The sequence below is a fragment of the Phodopus roborovskii genome, unplaced genomic scaffold, assembly GCF_943737965.1.
Source record: "Phodopus roborovskii unplaced genomic scaffold, PHOROB, whole genome shotgun sequence".
NCBI lineage: Eukaryota > Metazoa > Chordata > Mammalia > Rodentia > Cricetidae > Phodopus > Phodopus roborovskii.
In genome coordinates, this window is record NW_026126432.1 from 162441 (window position 1) to 181960 (window position 19520).

The window sequence follows — 19520 nt, forward strand, 5'->3', positions numbered from 1 at the left end:
ACCAATTAATAAAATAACGATAATACAATAGTCAGCCTCCTTTATTCCGACAGTCTTGGCGCAACGCGGCGCTGGCAAATCCCAAGGAGGCAATTTCGATATTTCAAGACTGTCCTAGGTTTGTCTTCTTTCTGATAGGAGAAAAACGTGAAGGAGGAAGAAGAAGAGGAGGAGGAAAATGAAGAAGAGAAGGAAGAGGAGATGCTGCCGGCACCGCTGAACATGCCTCTTGATGTCAATGGCTTGCAAACGCGAGCGGGCTTAAAGACAGCGAGAGAATTTGCTGCCCGTAAAACACGGAGTCGTTTTGCAGCATAAAACTTTCATTCTCTTCATTTCTCCGGATGAACGTTCCTCTTGACATTTTCTCCCCTCTTTGGCTCTATTTGCATTTCTTGGCTTTCACAGTCTTGTTTCTGTCCTCAACCCAACCGTCCCTTGCTTTGCTGTAAACACAGCGAGCGATTTCTTTTCTGCTGTTTCCTTCCCGAGCCTCTCCCCTCTAACCTGCCTCTTTTCCTTTCAGTCCATCCTGCCTCCGGCTTCAGCCTCAAAGCCTGTGATCTCGGCTGGCAGTTTCTGAGCTCGGAGCGCTCGGCTTCTCTGTTTTTGCGCAGCGCCCTCATTCTGCCAACCAATCGCTGAGGAGCACCACCCACTGAGCGACTGCTCATTGGCAAAAGTGGCCGTCAAGTACATACGTCACAGGGCAGCCAGGATGGGCGGGGCAGAACTCTCGCCTAGGCTGAGTGTGAGTGTGAGAGCGAGAACAGCCCGCAGGTCCCGAGGCGCTTGCAGGGGACTCTGCCGCGGAAAGTTCCCAGTCCCCAGCCGCAGGTAATGGGCAGGGAATAAGAGAGGTTCCCCTGTTTGCATCAGCAAATACGAAAACATAATAGCAACAGCGGCGGTAACCTCTCCAAGGAGCGGGGTTTCCAGTGACGCTAACATTCTTTTTCCTTTAAGGTGTTTTCCCTGCTGCAGCTCGTGGAAAGAAATCACCACGAAGGGGGGAAAGTTGCCCTGGGGCCAAAGTCAGCCGGGGTCGCCTAATGAAGGGACTCTGGCTGAGATGTGCGCGGACAATTTAAATGCAGTTATGAAATGGCATGTGTCAATTAGAGCAAGAGGGTTCTTAGGGGTTGTGTGGGGAGGATAAAGGAGGCTGAAATGGGAGTGCGGAGGTGAAGTCCCCCCCACCGCAAAGCGGAGGGATTCAGACTAAGGGACATGGGGTGACAGCTCCTATAGACGGGTAGATGATTGGACGTTTATCCACCTAAAGTCTACCCACAAATTGCTTACCTAGTAGATTAACTCGTTTGGGAACGTTGCTTCGAACTGTGAGTACCCTAGACAAGGAGTGGGGGCTTCTTTGTAGCCTTTGCATAGGAGCCCGCCATAGTCAAACCCTACTCTAGGGCACCGGTACCAGCACCACCCATTGCTGAGAGGCGCTAGCAATATCCCTGCGCCTCGCTTGGCCTCCTGCCAGGCAGCGATGGGGAGCGCGGGCTTTTATTTTATTTGCCTGATTACTATTTTCATTATTTATTTTCCTTTTACTATTGGTGATCCATCACCGCCTCTATACTAGAGGGGGTAGGGAGGGTCCATGCCCAGCCTGGGGACAGCTCTCTGGAGAATGACTACAGGGTGGCCCCGAGAGCGAGAGGAGCGGTGAGTCCTGAGGTGCACAGGCACTGGGGCATGGAGTGTGCACCACCGCTGCGGGAATCCACGGACACGTTTGCACATTCCTGGTACTGGCTCTGGTTCTCGCTGGCCTTAAGCTCAGCTCGGTGCTAGTCCCCGGGGAGCAACCCCAGGATTCTGAGTGGCATGCTTGACTATCCGCTGGTGCCCACTCCGAGGTGCATCCACATACCCAGTTCTGATGAAGTTACAAGGCAGTGCAAAAGAACTCTCAGGTGCTGGAGAGTGCGTTTAATGCCGGTTATCCAAGGATAAACATCAAAGTATATGTTTTGATACTAATCAACACGCTGTCACAAGGAATTGCTTGTTTATTTTCCAGTCCAGCCCCTTAAGCCAAAAACTAGACTGACACTCTAGAGGCTTCCTGGTAGTCAAAGACCCAAGAGTAAAGCCACTGGAACCCGAGTGAAGGTTCCTTGTTCACCCCCCAAGGTATGTTACAGTGCCTCGGGCGAGGAAATAGGAGTGCGCGTCCCCACGCGTGATTGAAACCAAGGCATGCTCTGAGCAGCGTGGAAAGTCCATAACAGCCCTATCCCTAGAGGCTCTTGCAGAGAGATGGGTTCTACCTTTAAGCGGGTATCGGAAAAGGAGCCAGCAAACATGGCTAAGCCTTTTCCAGCTGCAGTGAATTGACCATCCGCCAAACCCAAGCTCAAACCGCTGCAGTTTAAAATGATTTAAGCGTCACATCTGCGGCGGAGAATGGAGCGGTAGAGCAGAAAAAGGACCTGTGGATCAATGAAAAGGGGCTTGTAGCGTATCCGAATATTAATACACTGTGGCCATCTGTGCTTTCTGCCCCTCCTCCTTCCTTCACATCTACAGCGTTAAAATTCAATTTTTTTCTAGCTCCCCAAGCTGATTCATCAGAAACCTTGTAAAATGCGTTAAATACGACAGTAATGCTTTAATATGTTTGTTTGTATTAATGGAACACTTGTGTGTGCGTTTGTGTGTGTGCGCGCAGGTTTATGTGTCAGAGACATGCTGCTGAATGACAGTGCAAAAGCAAATGTTTTGGGGGAGCGGGTTTATATCTCTGAAAGGAGCTTGAAGTTTGAGCTAATTTAGGGCATTTGCAGAAAGCCAGCGAGCTTCCCGAGGTGAAGATGAGAACACGGAGAGATGGCCACATTTCCCTGTAAATAATCAGTGCATCCCCTGTAACACTTGAGCTGCTTTTTTTTTTTTCTTTTTTTTTTTTGGTGGCAGCTGTGCTGGGGACCTTCTCAAGAAACGTGGGTTACAGGCGTCTCCTAGCGGCGAAAGCAGCATACAGCATGCGAGATAATTTTGTTGAGGAGCTGGCTTTTGGTAGGGATTGCCTGTTGGGGGCTCTGCTGGATTTCGCAGGTCACAGAGGCTGGAGTCCAGGCCAGCAAAGCAAAGCCAGGCTCCTCCACAGGTCTGACCTCCTGGACTTTTAGTCTCTGAGGCGCCAGCTCTTGGACTGTAGGGGTGACAGTAGAGTCTCCCTAGTTAAATAAAAGCGATCCAGGGCCTCTGCTTACTCTGAGAAAACTCCATCGAATGAAGATTGCAAGAGCAGTTTTTTCGCATTCAACATTTGCAGGTGGGCATTCATTATAGTAAGGTCTTTGAAAAAAACCATACCTCTGATCCTGAAATAAAAACAGTACCTAAAATTTTCCTTTCAGAACTGCCTTTTGAGCCTATCATGTATGTTTTCTGTCTTTGTAGCAATTAAGGACATAACCTGCCCCTATACCTTCCCTAATTCTTTTTTTTTTTTTTATCCTATTTTGTCTCAATACTTAGTGAAGTCACAGTTATAGACACAGCAGTCTGAGAGATGGCGTAGCTTCTCTGAAGTACAGAGCAGTGAGTGTATTTTGTCCCTGGGCTCTGCTTTACTGCTGTGCTGTCGGAGAAGCAAACATGTGCATGCAATTTTGCAATCTTCCTCCCTCGGCCTCTGCACCCAAGGAGTGCCAGCTGTCTGTGCCACAACAAACTTCGTGCCAGGATGGGGGGTGGTTAATAATCATTTGGAAGGAGAGTATAAAAATCAGTTTTCATTAAAATCTTGGTTTATGTGTGAATATAACAATGAATAGTGTATGTATGTATGTATGTATATCGAAGATGTTTAAGAGAGGCAGAAATAAGAGGGCACCAAGGATCTCCACGAGCATAGTAACTAAATAACAGGCTTGCTTTCTTTTCTCCTACCTCTTGTTGGAGAGGGCAGGAGAGAGGTTTCTTAACTAGCTTTTAGATAAATGAGCCTTTACTGTGATGTAACATGACTCCAAAGCAATCTGTTCTTATTATTGCACTGTGCTCAGAACTTCGAGGGGGAAAAAACAAAACAACAACAAAAAAATAACCGAGGTTCTGTTATTTTGTAAGAACTGGAAGGCACTGTTTTAAATGCATCATTAAGGATGGTTTTAAATATTATATAGCACCAGGATGGCTCCCTGCATTTACCACTCCTAAGAAGTCAAACCCACAGTATAAATGCCAAGGATCTGGTATAGTGGCACGTTTTTCAGAAAACCAAGAAGTTGGTTCTTATGCAGTAGCTAAACACAACTTAAGTGGAAGCCAAGGAAGTCTTTGGAGCTAAGCCCATTGATACAAGATAGCTCCATATACATTTTAGCAAAGGGATGGTGTGGATTTGAGTTTTGGAAGTGATTTTTATTGTATACTACTACTGGAGGTATTTGAGGGACTACTAACTGTGTAAGGCTTTGAACCCAACTGAGAATAAGCCAGTTAGTCCTTATTTCAGGGGCTGGGAATGCCAGATATTTCACTAAATTCTACTATCTTGATACTCAAAATAGAAATGTACAGTTTTGCTTTTTTAACCTAGTAAGTGTAGGTATGGCTTCACATTGCAGCACCTTTCCATTCATCCAACAGGGCCACTATTTTGTTAAACTCTAAACAGCGAATTAAAAGCACTAGATGGGCTGAGGCAGGCCTCTAATGCAAAATGACAAATTGCACTTAAGCAAAACATGAGCAAGAAAATGATTTATGGATTTTTGCAATGGTCTGAGCAAATGAAAGCAACATGAATTATACATCCTAATGCTCCAGATATCATTTTCTAATAATACCTTTTCAGTTCAGATACTATCCCTTCTGTGCTATAAGAGAAATTGATCAGGCATATTTTTAAATTAGGCAATGGTTTTTTATAGTGATGCCAAATATATAGAGAGGTGTATAATTTCCCTTGTTTTGGGGATGGGGGAGCAAGGAACATCAAACATTTTTTGCCAGATATTTACACATTGTTTTAGAGGAAGAGAGCAGCAGTTTGATCATCTATGCTGTTCTACTATCTTTCAAAAGCCAAGGCAACAGCTCTGGCTTAGAATGGCAGTTTCCAGTGTCTCATGACCCCCTTTGTGAAAAATCAAAATTTATTACCTCATCTCACCACTTTCTCTCATTGGATATTGAAAAGTCTGATTTCTAAATGTCTCTTTGCCCCTCCATATTCTTTTTAGCCTATCTTTTTTATCCTGAAAAATGTATGTCCTGTTTGGACATTCATATGAGCTAATGAAAGGTCCCATAGCTTAGTATTGTGTGTGTGGGGGGCGGTTGGTGTGAGCTCTTTGTGAATAAAACACATTTCATGAGCTGCCTCCAATTTCCTTAAGAATCAGATAAGCTTTTATATGGTACTAGTATTTTAAGTTTGAAAACTGAAAATATTTAGTTACATCTGAGTTGTGATGAGAGTTACTTGCAGTATTTTCATTTAACTGTTTGGAACTTTAGAGTGGGTCTTTCTTGGTGGTATATACCACTGTTAGTGAAGTAACCTCTGCTGGGTTGCATACTTATCCAAAGAAGAGTGCTAATCACCCAGAGGCCTCTAAAGTCATATTACTAAGCTTCATCTTAAGAAGAAGAGAGAAAAAGAAACTAAAGAAGAAGAAGAAAAAAAAAAAAACCAACAGTGAATCCCAGTTTCTGCCTTTGACAACATTAATAACCACTCTTACTAAAAGATTACTGAAATCAATGATGTGATTAGGATTGTAAATAAGAGCTACAAGACATCAGATTTTAAAAGCCAGCTGCTCCACTAACGGGGAGATGTGTGGATTTTACTGATGGGACCCAGAGGCAGAAAATGAAGCTTCAAACACTAGGGTCGATACAGAACAATTTCAAATATTAATTGCAATTCTTGATTAAGTTTGTATGAGCAAGAGAGAAATTCAGAAAGACACCCCCCTTCCCCTGTGGCATGATTTCTTATTTGACACAGATAGCAAGCTGATGGAGTCCTAGCTTTTGCTAAGGAAGTATAAATTGTTTTCTTAGGGGAAGCCCCTTGGTCTTATCAGTAGAAAATGAGATGACTCGAATTGTGATTGAGGTTACAAGTCATACAACTCTGTCCTGAATCACTTGAAAATAATCTTAGAGACAAGCACCATAGAAATAATATTCAAAGTGCCTTCAGAATTGTGTTAATAATTATAATTACAACAATAAATTACACCACACAGCAAAAACAATACTTCACTAGAAAGTATCACTCTGTTTCACTGACTTTGTTAGTGAAATTCATAATACAAGGAGATTTATTTTCTGTGCTGTCCTTTTTAAATAGGTTAGTCATGTAGAATATTCTTCAATGTTTTATGCCACTGAATTTTGTATATATTTAGATGAGCAAAACTATTGGTTTTAAACTGTGTGAAAAGTTTTGTGATATGGTATTTATTCTTCCCACATTTTAGACATGGCTATAAAAGATGATCATATATTAAGCTACTGATGAAACTACTATTCAAATATAGGTCTTCTGATATTCATGTCCAAGTTAATTTTTCTATCACATGATATTAGAAACTTATTGATTTTTGAGGTACTGTCTCACTATGTTGCCCTGATTGGCCTGGAACTTACTAATAAAGGAGGCTAAGGTCAAACTCCACCTGTCCGACTTCTGACTGCTGGGAACAAAGGCAAGTGCCATAGTATTTCCAAAGCCCATCTGGGTGAACTTAATGGAGAAAATAAAAGGAAATGACTGGATTCAGTTATGCATATATCCATGTCTTGAAATGATGTCAATGATGTCAATATTAATTCAGCTTGTATGTCACTGAGATCACTTGCAGAATTCAAGGAGGTTTTTCTTTTAAAGTTTATCACTGAATCAAACTTGAATATATTTTCTTAAAGAGAGGGGACTTATAAGCAGTTGCCTTCTTATGAGATATGTCTGCTATGGGAATAATATAATTTAGTGAAGAAACATGGAATGGATAAAGCACATGTGTCCAATAGGAAACCATCTTTGGTTTACTTGTTATGAAAAATTACTGGATGGACATTGGAAACATTTTGTTGTTCTCTTAAGTTCAACAGAGGTTAAAACAAGATGTTTACCAGATTTAAACAATGAAAATACTATCCCTAACTTTGTATAAGTTTGCAAACCAGTCTTTAAAAATGAAATTGTATTTTAAGAAACATTCATGCTTTGTTTTTACAATAAATTCTTCAATAGTGCTTTTGAAACTTTTACTCATAAACATTTGAAAACCAAGTGTTTATTTGAAAATTCAGAATTTATCCAGGAAAATAAGAGGAAACATCTTAATTTTGGAAGAAAATAAAAAGGAATCAAAGGAAGATAGTTTGGATGATACAGTCATCATAAGTGGCATTTCTAGACATTTACTTTGTATGAACTAACAAGGCTAAAGAATCATGTTTCTTTTAGGAGTACACTCAATAATTCAGATTATAGACCATGTAGGTTCTTGACACAGTATCACATCTTCTTGGTTCTGATGCTTTCTCAACTGTGGCACATTACAAAGACCAGAGCCTAGGGAACTGAAACAATTTAGACTCAGTCCCTTGCTTCTTCAAATGCTTGAATTTTGCTGAAATACTTAACTTCTTTAAAGTCCTTAAAAAATACCCTTCCTCCCAAATTCATGTAAAAATGGGATGCTGTATTAACCTTCCTGTCAGGTTTAATCTGAAATGACACGTATAAAGTACTTGTAAAGCCAGACAGAAGAGACCCAGTGTATGTTATTACTGTATAATAACATATGTTTTGAATTGAGCAGCCCATTTACTTATATTTATTGAGAAAAGTTGATTTGATTTCTTCAAGATTTTATTTCTTTATCTAACAGAAACTATTTACTAAGCACGCAGGAAAACTGTTTTTCATTGTGCACATTTTACAGGAAATTATATGATTTGAGGCCTGCATGCAAACAATAGATGAAGAAGTCTATACTAATTAAATATAAGCTTCAAAATTTAAAAATCAACTAAAAGCCTTTTCAACATCATATTGCCATGTTTTATATTTATATTGCTTTCCTCTGGAAAAATAAAATCTTCTTTAAGTTTAAATGTATACAATGAAGCTGACAGAGTATACATTAAAAGCATTTGTTTTGAAAGAGAGATAGTTAATTGTTGAAATGAAATACCTTATTATCTCCATCCAGTATTACAGTACTATACTGTTGTTTAATATTCATTTACTTTGTTTCCAATTCCTTTGCTGGCTAGTACTCAAAATTCTCAAAATTAAAGACAAATTTGTCATTAAAAAGAGAATCTGATAAAACTCAAGTTCAATAAAATGCCTATTTCTTTGCTTCAAAATGTTGATATGGTTGGCTTTCTTTTTGCCATTTTCTGGGTGCTACTAAACATATTTGCATTCCATTTAACTGCACATTACAACTGGAGAAACAATAAGGCAAATATACACTGAATCTGATGTTATAAAAATTCTTAGTACTCAAAGGGAATTAATATTAGTCATGGATATATGTCCCAGGGATTCCACAATCTGTGTGGCAAATTATACATGTGTGAAGAGTTGGAGAATATTAGTAATGTAAAAAATAAAACATAATGACTATCAACACTCTACTGGAACAAAGATCAAATACAATAAGTCAATCAGATATTTCTTGAGAAGAGCATTTCTGTGGTTTCAAAGGAAGCAGTGACACATAATGGTGTAAACAAACAGAATCAGATTAGTGCCATTTGCATGTAGAAAGTCTAGATTGGCAGCAGGCTTTTCTGGAGAGATCCTCACAGTTTGCTAGTCCTTCACATGAAGCAACACCCTGACTTTGGACAGGATTCCTTAAGTCTATGATGTCAGCCACTGTCAATCCTGCCTCTTTGGGTTTAACCCTTACCCAAATCCAATTCTCCATCCTACCAGATATAATGTCAAGTGTGATAGGTGAGATTCTTGTTCAGAACCCACTGATTATTGCTTTTGGTGCACTGTGGATTCAAAGCTAGCATTCTGTTTTAAAAGTCTGAAAAAATCTGAGAATACTTTCTGTTCATGAGTATATCTGGGATGTTTGTCTACTGTTGCTAATTTAGTAGCAAAATGACAATTGCTGATTTTCCAAAAGTAAATTCTTTTGCTTTTCTGTCATAATATGCAAAGAAGTATCTAATGTAATAAGACACATATTCATAAAGCTGAACAGCATGAGAGAGAGAGAGGTAGAGAGAGAGAGATGGAGAGAGAGGTAGGGAGGGAAATGAATAGTTTAAAACTACATAATGCAAGTAGCATTCACTTGGATAAAGATTTACTGAATTAATGCATAATTAACTTTTATGATAGTATTTTTATTATATTTTAAACAAACTTGTTTTACATATCAATCCCAGTTCCCTCACCCTCCCTTGTCCGCCACAACCCTCATCCCACCCCCTTTCTGCTCCCCAGGGAGGATGAGGCCTTCCATGAGATATCTTCAGAGTCTGTCATATCATTTTGAGCAGGATCTATACCCTCCCCCATGTGTCTAGGCTGAAGGAGTATCCCCCTATGTGGAATGGGCTCCTAAAGCCCATTCATATACTAGGGTTAAATACTGATCCACTACCAGAGACCCGATAGATTGCCCAGTCCTCCTAACTAACACCCATATTTAGGGGGTCTGGGTCGGTTTAACTTTCTAACTTCTACTATTTTTCATATTAAAAGGTAGTTTTTGATATTATAATCAATTCCACAACTTGTGCTTTTTTTAATAATGTATATTTGGTAAGTGGTTTTATAAGTTAATGATTTCAAATAAACATCATCTAATTTTTTTGAAAGCCACAAATACAAGTATGTTAAGAACAAGTTATCTCTCTCTTGTTAAAAGATGTATTTATTTTTATTGTATGCCTCTTCACTGCATGCATGCAGTGCCCATGGAGGCCATAAGAGGGTGTTGGATTCCCTGGAACTGCAGTTACAGATGATTGTATTGTACTTTTAAAACATGGGATAAGATTAACTTAAAAAAAAAAAATCGACTTGCTTAGTCTGTTCAAAGCACTGTCTGTAACTTCAAGGCAATAGTTCACAGGCTATCTTCTGTGTTCTTCATTTTCAGAAAGGAGGCATTTTCTATTTGAAATGGCATGGGTGCACACACATACACACACACACACACACACACACACACACGCACACACACACACAAACTATATAGTCCTATTGGTATGATGAACAGGGACAGTATTTTTATTTTGTGACCACTAGAGTCATATAGTTGATCTTTTAGATATTAGGAAGCTTGGATTTTATGTATTTATTTATTTTAATTTCACTTGCATTGGTGTTTTCTGTGCATGTATGTCTGTATGAGGGTGTTGTTTTCTCTGGACAGTTACTGACAATTCTGAGCCACTGTGTAGGTGCTAGGAATCGAAGCCAGGACATCTGAAAGAGCAGCCAGTGTTCTTAACTGCTGAAACAACTCTCCAGCTTGGCTATTCTTACCTCTATGGTTCAGCTATGATTGTTTATACTCTCAAGATAAAAGGTAATCCTGAGAGCTCATGAGTGGATAGTCTGGGTAATAAGAATAATGCAAAGATTAAAATGAAAATTAGACATGAATATTAAAATGCTTTTGGAAAAGAATCCTCTTGTTAAGCTGCATATTTACCATGAAGTATAATATAACTATATCTATAAAGCACAATAAGTTATACAAATTCAGACATTCCCACTTGTCCAAGTTTTTTTTTTATTGTGGAAAGAATGGCATATGTTTTACTTAGTAGAACATGATCAAAATAATTCCTAATGGGTTTGACCACCAACAGAAATATATAATTATAGAACAGGTGTTTATAGTATTAAACATTATAAAATCTCAGGCATGTTTCTTAAGCCAAGGTTTAACCTTGTGCTTTCACATCTACTCTGGAACACAGGAAGATAAAACCCAACCCAACCCAAATTCAAAGCAACAAAATATGTGAAAACCATACATCAGAGACCATGAGCTTTTCTGGGAGGAGATACTGAATGAAGAGTAGTTCTGTCCAGGGAATCACTTCGAGATCACCCCTCTCATTGGATGCTTATGATTTTGGAGATTAAGGGAGATGCAGAAAGAGCACTGAAGTCTCACTATTTTGGAAGTATTTCTTGAAAGTAAGTCCCTTTAGACCTCCATACAGAAGGGTGGGGTGAAACTGTTAGTCTTTCAAAAACTTTTCAAAGTAATTTCTTTTATTTTTAGTTGATTAATATTGTTTGTGGCAATTCCTCACACATAGTATTATTGAGCACTGGGGTCCCAGAAAAGCTAGAGTTAAATTAATGGTAACAGTAAGTGAAGTATTACTGAGCCTCCACCAGGAAAAGCTATGAGAAATGGAGGTTGATGTATCTGTCATACATGAGTGGTTTTGACCAAGTTGTTGACTGGAGGTCTCAAGAACTGAATTTTCCTGGGTGTTCTGTTTCTTATTCTTTATTTGACTAAACATATTTTTATCAATGATTAGAACACATAGGTTTATGTTCATATCATAAGTGTCATAGATGAAGAAAATGTTTAAGCCTGAATAGGTGACTTTATTACTTAAAGAACTTCATTGTTCTTACCATTACCATTATCATTATCAATAACAAGTTGGGAGTCAGAATGTATAATAATTATTTTAATAATATGGCAACCAAACTGTGTTAATATGAGAAAACTGGAGCAGGAAATTGAATTATTTTTTACTACAAAAAAAAATAAGGCAAACAAAAGTAAAGAAATCCCCTTCCATCTTCCCCAGAGTGTATAATTTGAGTTTAGTTTACCATAAACTCATGTTTTTTTGGATGTGTATCAGAGGCAGAACACAACAAGCTTACCCCAAATCTTTTCAAAGTTATCAGGCTTCAGGATGGTAAATCAGTAGGTAGTATGACATTATAAATTATCAGCCAAATATAATTATTATTATTATTATTATTATTATTATTTTTGCTCAAAGTAAAGGAATGCAAAGAAGTGTAAGATCTGGTTTTATTGTTAGAATGCTGATGGTAAGGCCACTTTAGTTTATATATTTGTCCTCAAATTGAATCCATAAATATGAAGACAAATTTGACATGTCAAGCAAGGAATATTATAAGTCTTAAAATGTTTTATAGTTTGATACTTATGAATTAAATGTACAAGAAATCATAAAGTTGTGGCATTTAACTTCTAATTCATATTATCGTGGTGGTGTCTTAATTGACTGCGGTTTACCCTGTCTCCTCAGAGTTTTCCTATGCTCAGATGCATTTACAAAGCAGCTTCTAGATGAGAAGGATATGTTATACTTTAGGGAGTTGTAGATGGAAGGATACATAGCAAAACTGCATGTGTTTCAGACCATGGGCGTCATCTTTCTTCAACAGTTAACTGTTTTATTTATTTCTATTGGAATTGGGTTTTAATCCAGGACTTCATATATGCTCAGAATATACTTTACCTTTGACCTAAACCTTGTCCATGGTTGGCAACTGTATATTTAATATTATTGTAGACCTTTCATTATAAAATTAACTCATCAAAAAAAAAAAAAAAAAAAAAAAAAGAAGAAGAAGAAAGGAAAGAGAGAAAATAAATCACACATAATCTGTGTGTTTTATTGAGATATATTTTAAAAATCAACTTTTTCTGGAAGAAGCCTTTTTAGGAATGTTTACTAAATACTTTTGAAGGTCAATATACATGTATCAGAAAAAATGTATTTATCTGTCAGCATATTTAATATTAAGAATTTAGAGCAATCATACATTATCATTGACAGTTTCTTATCATGTCTGGTTCACTGTTCAAAAGTTACAAACAAATGTGATTTTCTTGATCATTTATAATAGCACAATCCCTGCTTACTTACTATTTTGAAGTCTGATACTTCTGGGAAAAAATTTAGGAACCCACTTTCTTCTCTCTGTCCCCAGAACATATACTGAGGTTTTCATGATAATAAAGATTTACAGTGTAAAAAACAGAATAAATTTTGAGATGAAGGAAATAAGGTCAGCCAATGGAAGAGTGCATGGCACCTCTGTCCTTCCAGATCACATAACAGGTCTCTTGAAAGCCAAAGGGAGGCAGATACACAGGAAACATAGGCAGTAGTAGGTGAGATTCAGATACAGACATTGGATTATATGCCCTGCTACTGATACCCCCACTCCATATTGAACATTTTGAAATGTCTCACTTCCTTCTCTTTTACACTAAGATCCTTCCATCTTATACCAGTTCTTTGTGAACACAAGAGTATGAGAGGATGTTCCACACAGGATTGTATACTATTACCCCAGGAGAAGTAAGCAGTAGTTTTGTTTTCTTAAAAGTGGTGTTTTCTTTCGTGATTTATCTTCTCTGTAACTTTTAACACATTCGATGAATTAAATTTTAGGTCATTTTCATCTTAAAGTTTTCATTTGTGTATGTTTATATGTGTAGGTAGATTGTTAGTAGCTGTGCACATGTGTGTACACCTAGTGTGCATTTGTGGTGTGTGTACATATACCCCTATGTGTGTGGGTAGAAGTCAGAGGAGGCTATTGGTTGTTCTATTCTGTCAGTATCCACATTACTGCCCCTGGATAAGGACTCTTATTGAGTCTGGAACTCATTGATGCACAAGATTGGTTGGCTAGATAGTTTATGGAATCTACACATCACCATCTCACAGTACTGGGTTTATAAGTGAACTGGCATTTCCAGAATTTACATGGGTGCTAGGCATCTGAACTGAGTTCCTAATGTTTGCACACAAAGTATTTATACACACTGAGATAACCCCTCAGCCCTACTTTTATTTTTAAATTTAATTTATTTTAGTTGATACCTAAAATCATACAAATTGTATGTATTTATAGACTATCAAGTAAAGATGTGAGTTTTTCATTCTTTTGGACAAACTTCAGTTTCTAAGTGGGATAAACATGTCTAGTTATTCAAGAAATTGTCCTTTCCTTTTTATATATATATATAGTAATGTCATCTTTTCTTCCAGCTTTTTGATGTATGCAGCACAGTACTGGAATTGTGCTCTGTACATGCAGCCTTTCAAGTTGTGTCATTTGTTTATTATTATGAGCAAATACATAACATTTTTAATTCAAATATGAAATAGGCATACTGTAAAGAGATCCAATTATGAATTCTTTCTTTAGGTTGCTAGCTCATCCCAGACATTGAAGATTCTCAAAACTTGTATATTTCATGAGCATTTAAAAAACGATCTATTGTTAAATTTCATGTTATAATTCTGCAGGATGTGAAGGTCTTGAATGGCTTCAGTGTTTGGGTTTTAAAATAAATATAGTCTTTGAGAACAGCCATTCCCAAAACATTAACAATTAACTCCTGCACCTATGCTAAATATTCTACAATGCCAATTAGAACTTTGTAAGTGTGAAAAGTTGAAATGTTGCTGATCCAATCCCTAATTATATCAGGTTATGTTTAGTGTGATTACCAGTATTCACTGAACACTTACCCTTCTGGTCTACCATGCTTGTAGTTATCATCTGAACCCCTTTGGTTTCACACCACAAACATAAAAGGTAAGGATGTCATCTGGTGGCATCTGGAAACTCTGGCAGAGAATTTCCTGCTTCACCAGCCATCTACCTGATATTCCCCTAACATATCTGAAAAGTGGCTTGGCATATAACTTGCTTTTGTTTAGTTAAATACAAAACTTAATGCAAGCATTTCTACATTGGAGCTTGTTATTTGAGACATGCTGAGCCACATTCCTGAAGTTCCTGCTTTTAGCTCAAGAACAAATCCTGACTCCATTTAGGTAAGAACTGTGTTTTGTGTGAACAGCTTTTAGAGACATAAACCAATTTCATATATATTGTGTCAAGTTCGTATTAAAGTAAAGTGAAACTATTAAAATTAGATAAAATAGGAGACCATTTCAAACTCTCCTGCATTGGAGAAATCACTCAATGTTTTAGTGGTGCTGTCTTTGAGTGATATCCCTAAGTCAAGCAGCAAGGGTGTGGGGTCTTTGCATAGAAAATCGATATTATACTCACAGTTACCACATTCTCCCTCTAAAAAGCATTTATAAATAGCAGGCTATGAGATCAGTCTTTCACTCTATCATGCCTAGATTAAGGAAAGGTGGAAGTTGTAATACAAGTACAGATGACTTATTTAGCATAATTGGTTAAAACCTAGGGAAAATATAGTCTTATTAGGTTGTATTTACAAGAGGCTTTAACAGTAATGTGGATATCAGAACATTCACAATTATGAAAACATGTTTCTATACTGTAGAAAATAGTAAACTTACAAGTTAATTTGAAATTAATAATGGCAAGGCATTTGATTGCTTAATAAATTCATTCTTTCTGCATATATATGGAATATTTTCAATATTGTTAAAGTTCTTGATACATTAATAAACAATGCTTTTGCCCTTGTGAGTGGATTTTTTAATGGATTTGGGGTGGGCAAAGTAAGTGTGCTCACTAAATAAATGAGAAAATTCCCTAAAAGGTAAAATGTGAAATAAAAAAAACATGTATGCTTATAAAATTCTTTACTTTTAGATGCCAGAGAGATTAGTAAATACTTAAAAGCAATCATGAGAACTAGTGCTCAGATCCCAGGACTCATATAACAAACCAGACACCCTTCACACACCTGCAATACCAATTCCAAGAGAGTATGATAGAGGATTGCTGGTTCCCAACACAGCTGATAAAATACAAGTCTCAAGTTCAGAAAGGGATTGCATTAAAGGAGTAGCTCATGGTGATAGAGGACAGCTATTGCCCTCTCCTGACCTCTGAGCCCATGAACATAAACATACAGATAAGTATACATGTTCATGTACATACACACACACACACACACACACACACACACACAGAGAGAGAGAGAGAGAGAGAGAGAGAGAGAGAGAGAGAGAGAGAGAGAGAGGTAAAAGTCAAGGACTTCTAAAATTTCAGAGGGTGACCAATATGAATGTGGTTTGGAGAAACAGAAGTAGAAATAGACAATGATTTTCACTGAGAAAAAAGAAACATACATTAGGAGATAGATATGATACTGGGTTTTTGTAGTTTTTGTATTTGTTTTAGTTTTTTGTTTGTTTTAGTATTTCTCATTAGACACTAAATTGAATGTCTTTCCACCAGGAATTATGGTAGAACCATGGAACTAACTGTGTCACTCTGATAACAAAAAGGTGTAAGGAGTATGGTTTTTCTGTCCACCATCTAGTCTTGTCCTGCCGCTGCGCCAGCCCCAAATAACACACAGAGAATCTGTGTTAGATATAATTCTGTTGGCCAGGTACTAGTTTCTTATCGGCTAACTCTGTCTTAAGTATTAACCCATTTCTGCTGATCTATGTATTTCTCTTACCAGGGACCGGCCGGCATTCTGCTTTCTCCTGTCTCTCCATCTTGACCCCTCCTTACTATTTCCTCTTTCCTCTTTGTCTCCTAGTCCCACCTATCTTGCTTTCCTATTGGCCAACAGTACTTTATTCATTAACAAGTATGAGAAACATTTACAGAATGACATCTCCCATCAAAAAGGCTTTTAAGATAAAGACAGGTATGTTTGTATATAGAATAAGCTTGTATGTTGTTGTTGTTATTTTTTCCCATACTTTTATTTTTAGCAGTAACATAAGGTAGTTTTTAAGAATGCATCAGGGGAGGCAACGCATTGATTTAGGGAGCTGAGTGCCTAGCAGGGATGTCTAAGGAATTCCATGTTTACCTTAACAAAACACTTATCTGTGGGGAGTGGTGAGACAATGTGATAAAGTGAAGGAATTAAAAGCTAAGATGAAGCTAGTTATTGTTTAATTAAATGAGTTTCATAGAGAACTGGCAGTGAGCTGTGAGCTGTGTCATTATGGCCACTCTAAGAGCCATTGATTGTCTGTTGTCAAAATCTGATTTTCAGTTTACTGGGAATGAAAAGGCTTAAAGTTGCTACCACATGCTAACATGATGGCTACTTCTAGAATGGGCTCTGTGTATATGCTTGATAAGGTTTCTCTTATTTGTATTAAAGCTGTAATAAGTGGTAGTCTTAGGAAACCCAAAGTCTGCGCAAGAAAAATCTGTAATTAAAAAGAGCTCACTCCTCTTTGCTTGCTCCATAACATTTTATTCTGCTGAAATGGCAATATTTGACCACCGTGCTTATCTCCTAGGCTAACTTACTTGCTTACTAATTTTATGCATTTTAACACACACACACACACACACACACACACACACACACACACACACACACACACAAAGGCACTGGGTCATTGTGCTAAGTGTTTACAGATAATTTTTCCTTGATTAATAAATAAATGTTCTAAACAGACTAGTCCCAAATTTTGTGCTATATAGTAAGAAATTGTCTTGAAAATTGAAAGGCTCCTCTAAGAAAAATAAAATGGTTCTAGAGTCAGCCTGAATATCACACCTCTAAAATAACATAATAATTTCTGGTTTATAGTGGTGCATAAATTAACAGCAGAAAGATGGATGTTAGAGAAGCTATGGGAAGAAATATAGGTAAACTCAATTCATCTGCATGCTACACTGGTGATGTCATAATGATGCTGTGAGACTGATATAAGAAGAATTTACATTTTGTTGCTTTCCCCTTTTATATAGGGTATAAATATTTTAATATATTTCACAATACACTGAACTCCATTTATATATAGTAAGGCTGTCCTTTAGTGTAATGATTTCAGTACATTGGGAAGTTTTTAATTATTTTACAATTATTTGTAAAGAAAGATTACCTCAATTACTTCACTCCCTGATTGTGCTACATTTATCATTAGAGTTTGTACTTAATCTTTAAGTTTTGAGATTATAATATAGTTACATAATTTCTCCTTTATCTGTCTTCTCTCAAAACCCTTCCATATACCCTTCATTGTTCTTTTTCAAATTCATGGTCACTTTTCATTAATTACTGTTACAGGTACAAACATGCACACACACACACACACACACACACACACACACACACACAAACGTACGTATCTTACTCAGTTTGTATAATTACTCCTAGGAATGTTTTCAGGTGTGATAATCTGGTAATGGATCTGTTTTTAAAAAAATCACATTTCCTATGCTCAGAAGTAATTATTGAACACAAAATGAACTCACAAATTTAACTCGGGTTATCTTTATAAACTTTTGACCCCTTTTGATTTGCATGAGTGTTTTTTTAATTATTGCTTATATGGTTTGTTTTCCATTTTTGAGAGATTTGTTGTTGTCTTGGGTTTATTTGTGTCTCTGTGTGTATATGTATGTTTCTTGTTTTTAGTCCCTATTCTTTGTTCTTGCAAAAGAGAAGTGACAATATAAATTTGTGTGGGGAGGAAGATAGGTATAGTCTTGGAGGGACCAAAATAGGAAAAATCATGATCAAAATATATTGTTATTTTTATAAAGAAGTATATTCATACAATATTAAACTTACAACTTTGTCATGTCTGATTTGCTGAAAATCTCTTTTTTAATATGATAATTAGTTTCCTGTATGAAATCCTATATATGCCTCAAAAACTATCACCTATGTGTGTGCATGGTATGTGAGTTTGTATGTGTCCATTGTGTGTTTGTTTGTATGTACATGCATATTATATATATGTATGGTGTATGTATGTATGTATGTATGTGTGTGTATGTGGCTGGTGTATATGTGTGTTTATTGTATGTATGTTATGTGTGTGTGTGTGTGTGTGTGCATAGCACACAGCTTTGTGTGTGTGCATCATGTGTTTGTGCATCTTGTGTGTATGCATTGTATGTTTGCGTGCATGTTGTTTGTTTGTATGTCTGTGTTTCTGAATAGTATGTGTGTTTGCATGAGATATGTGTGTGTTTGTATAGTGTGTGTATGTTTTGTGTGTGTGTGTGCATGTTGTATAGATTCATGGTGTGTGTGTGTGTAGTGTTTGTGTGCATGGTGGCATGGTGTATGTGTGTCGGTATGCATGGTATGTGTCGCCGTCTATGTGTATGTTTCATGAAGTGTGTGTGTGTGTGTGTGTGTGTGTGTGTCTTTGTGTGTTTGTACAGACACATGCTTACATGCAATGTATTATGAATGTGGGAGTCACAGGCTGGGAATTGGTTGTCCTCTTCCAGGCCATATGGACAACTCAGGTTGTCATTCTTGAGCAGCAAGCACTTTTACTTACATACTCATCCTGTTTTCCTCACTCATTTTACAATAAGAAATGCAGGATAATGAATGAATAAAGTGTAATCCTTCAAAAACATTAAAGAATCATGTTTAAATTGTTCTCACATCCATTTATACTTTATATTTGAAATTACTGTATACAAACTTACTTATAAATGTTATGCTTCTATCTTAACTTCATCATATAAAATTAGAAATATGTGTCTTTTTTTCTGTAGAAAGATTGTAAAATTTTGTATAATAGGTTTTTGGGAGAAATGAGAGTAATTAAGAAGCACA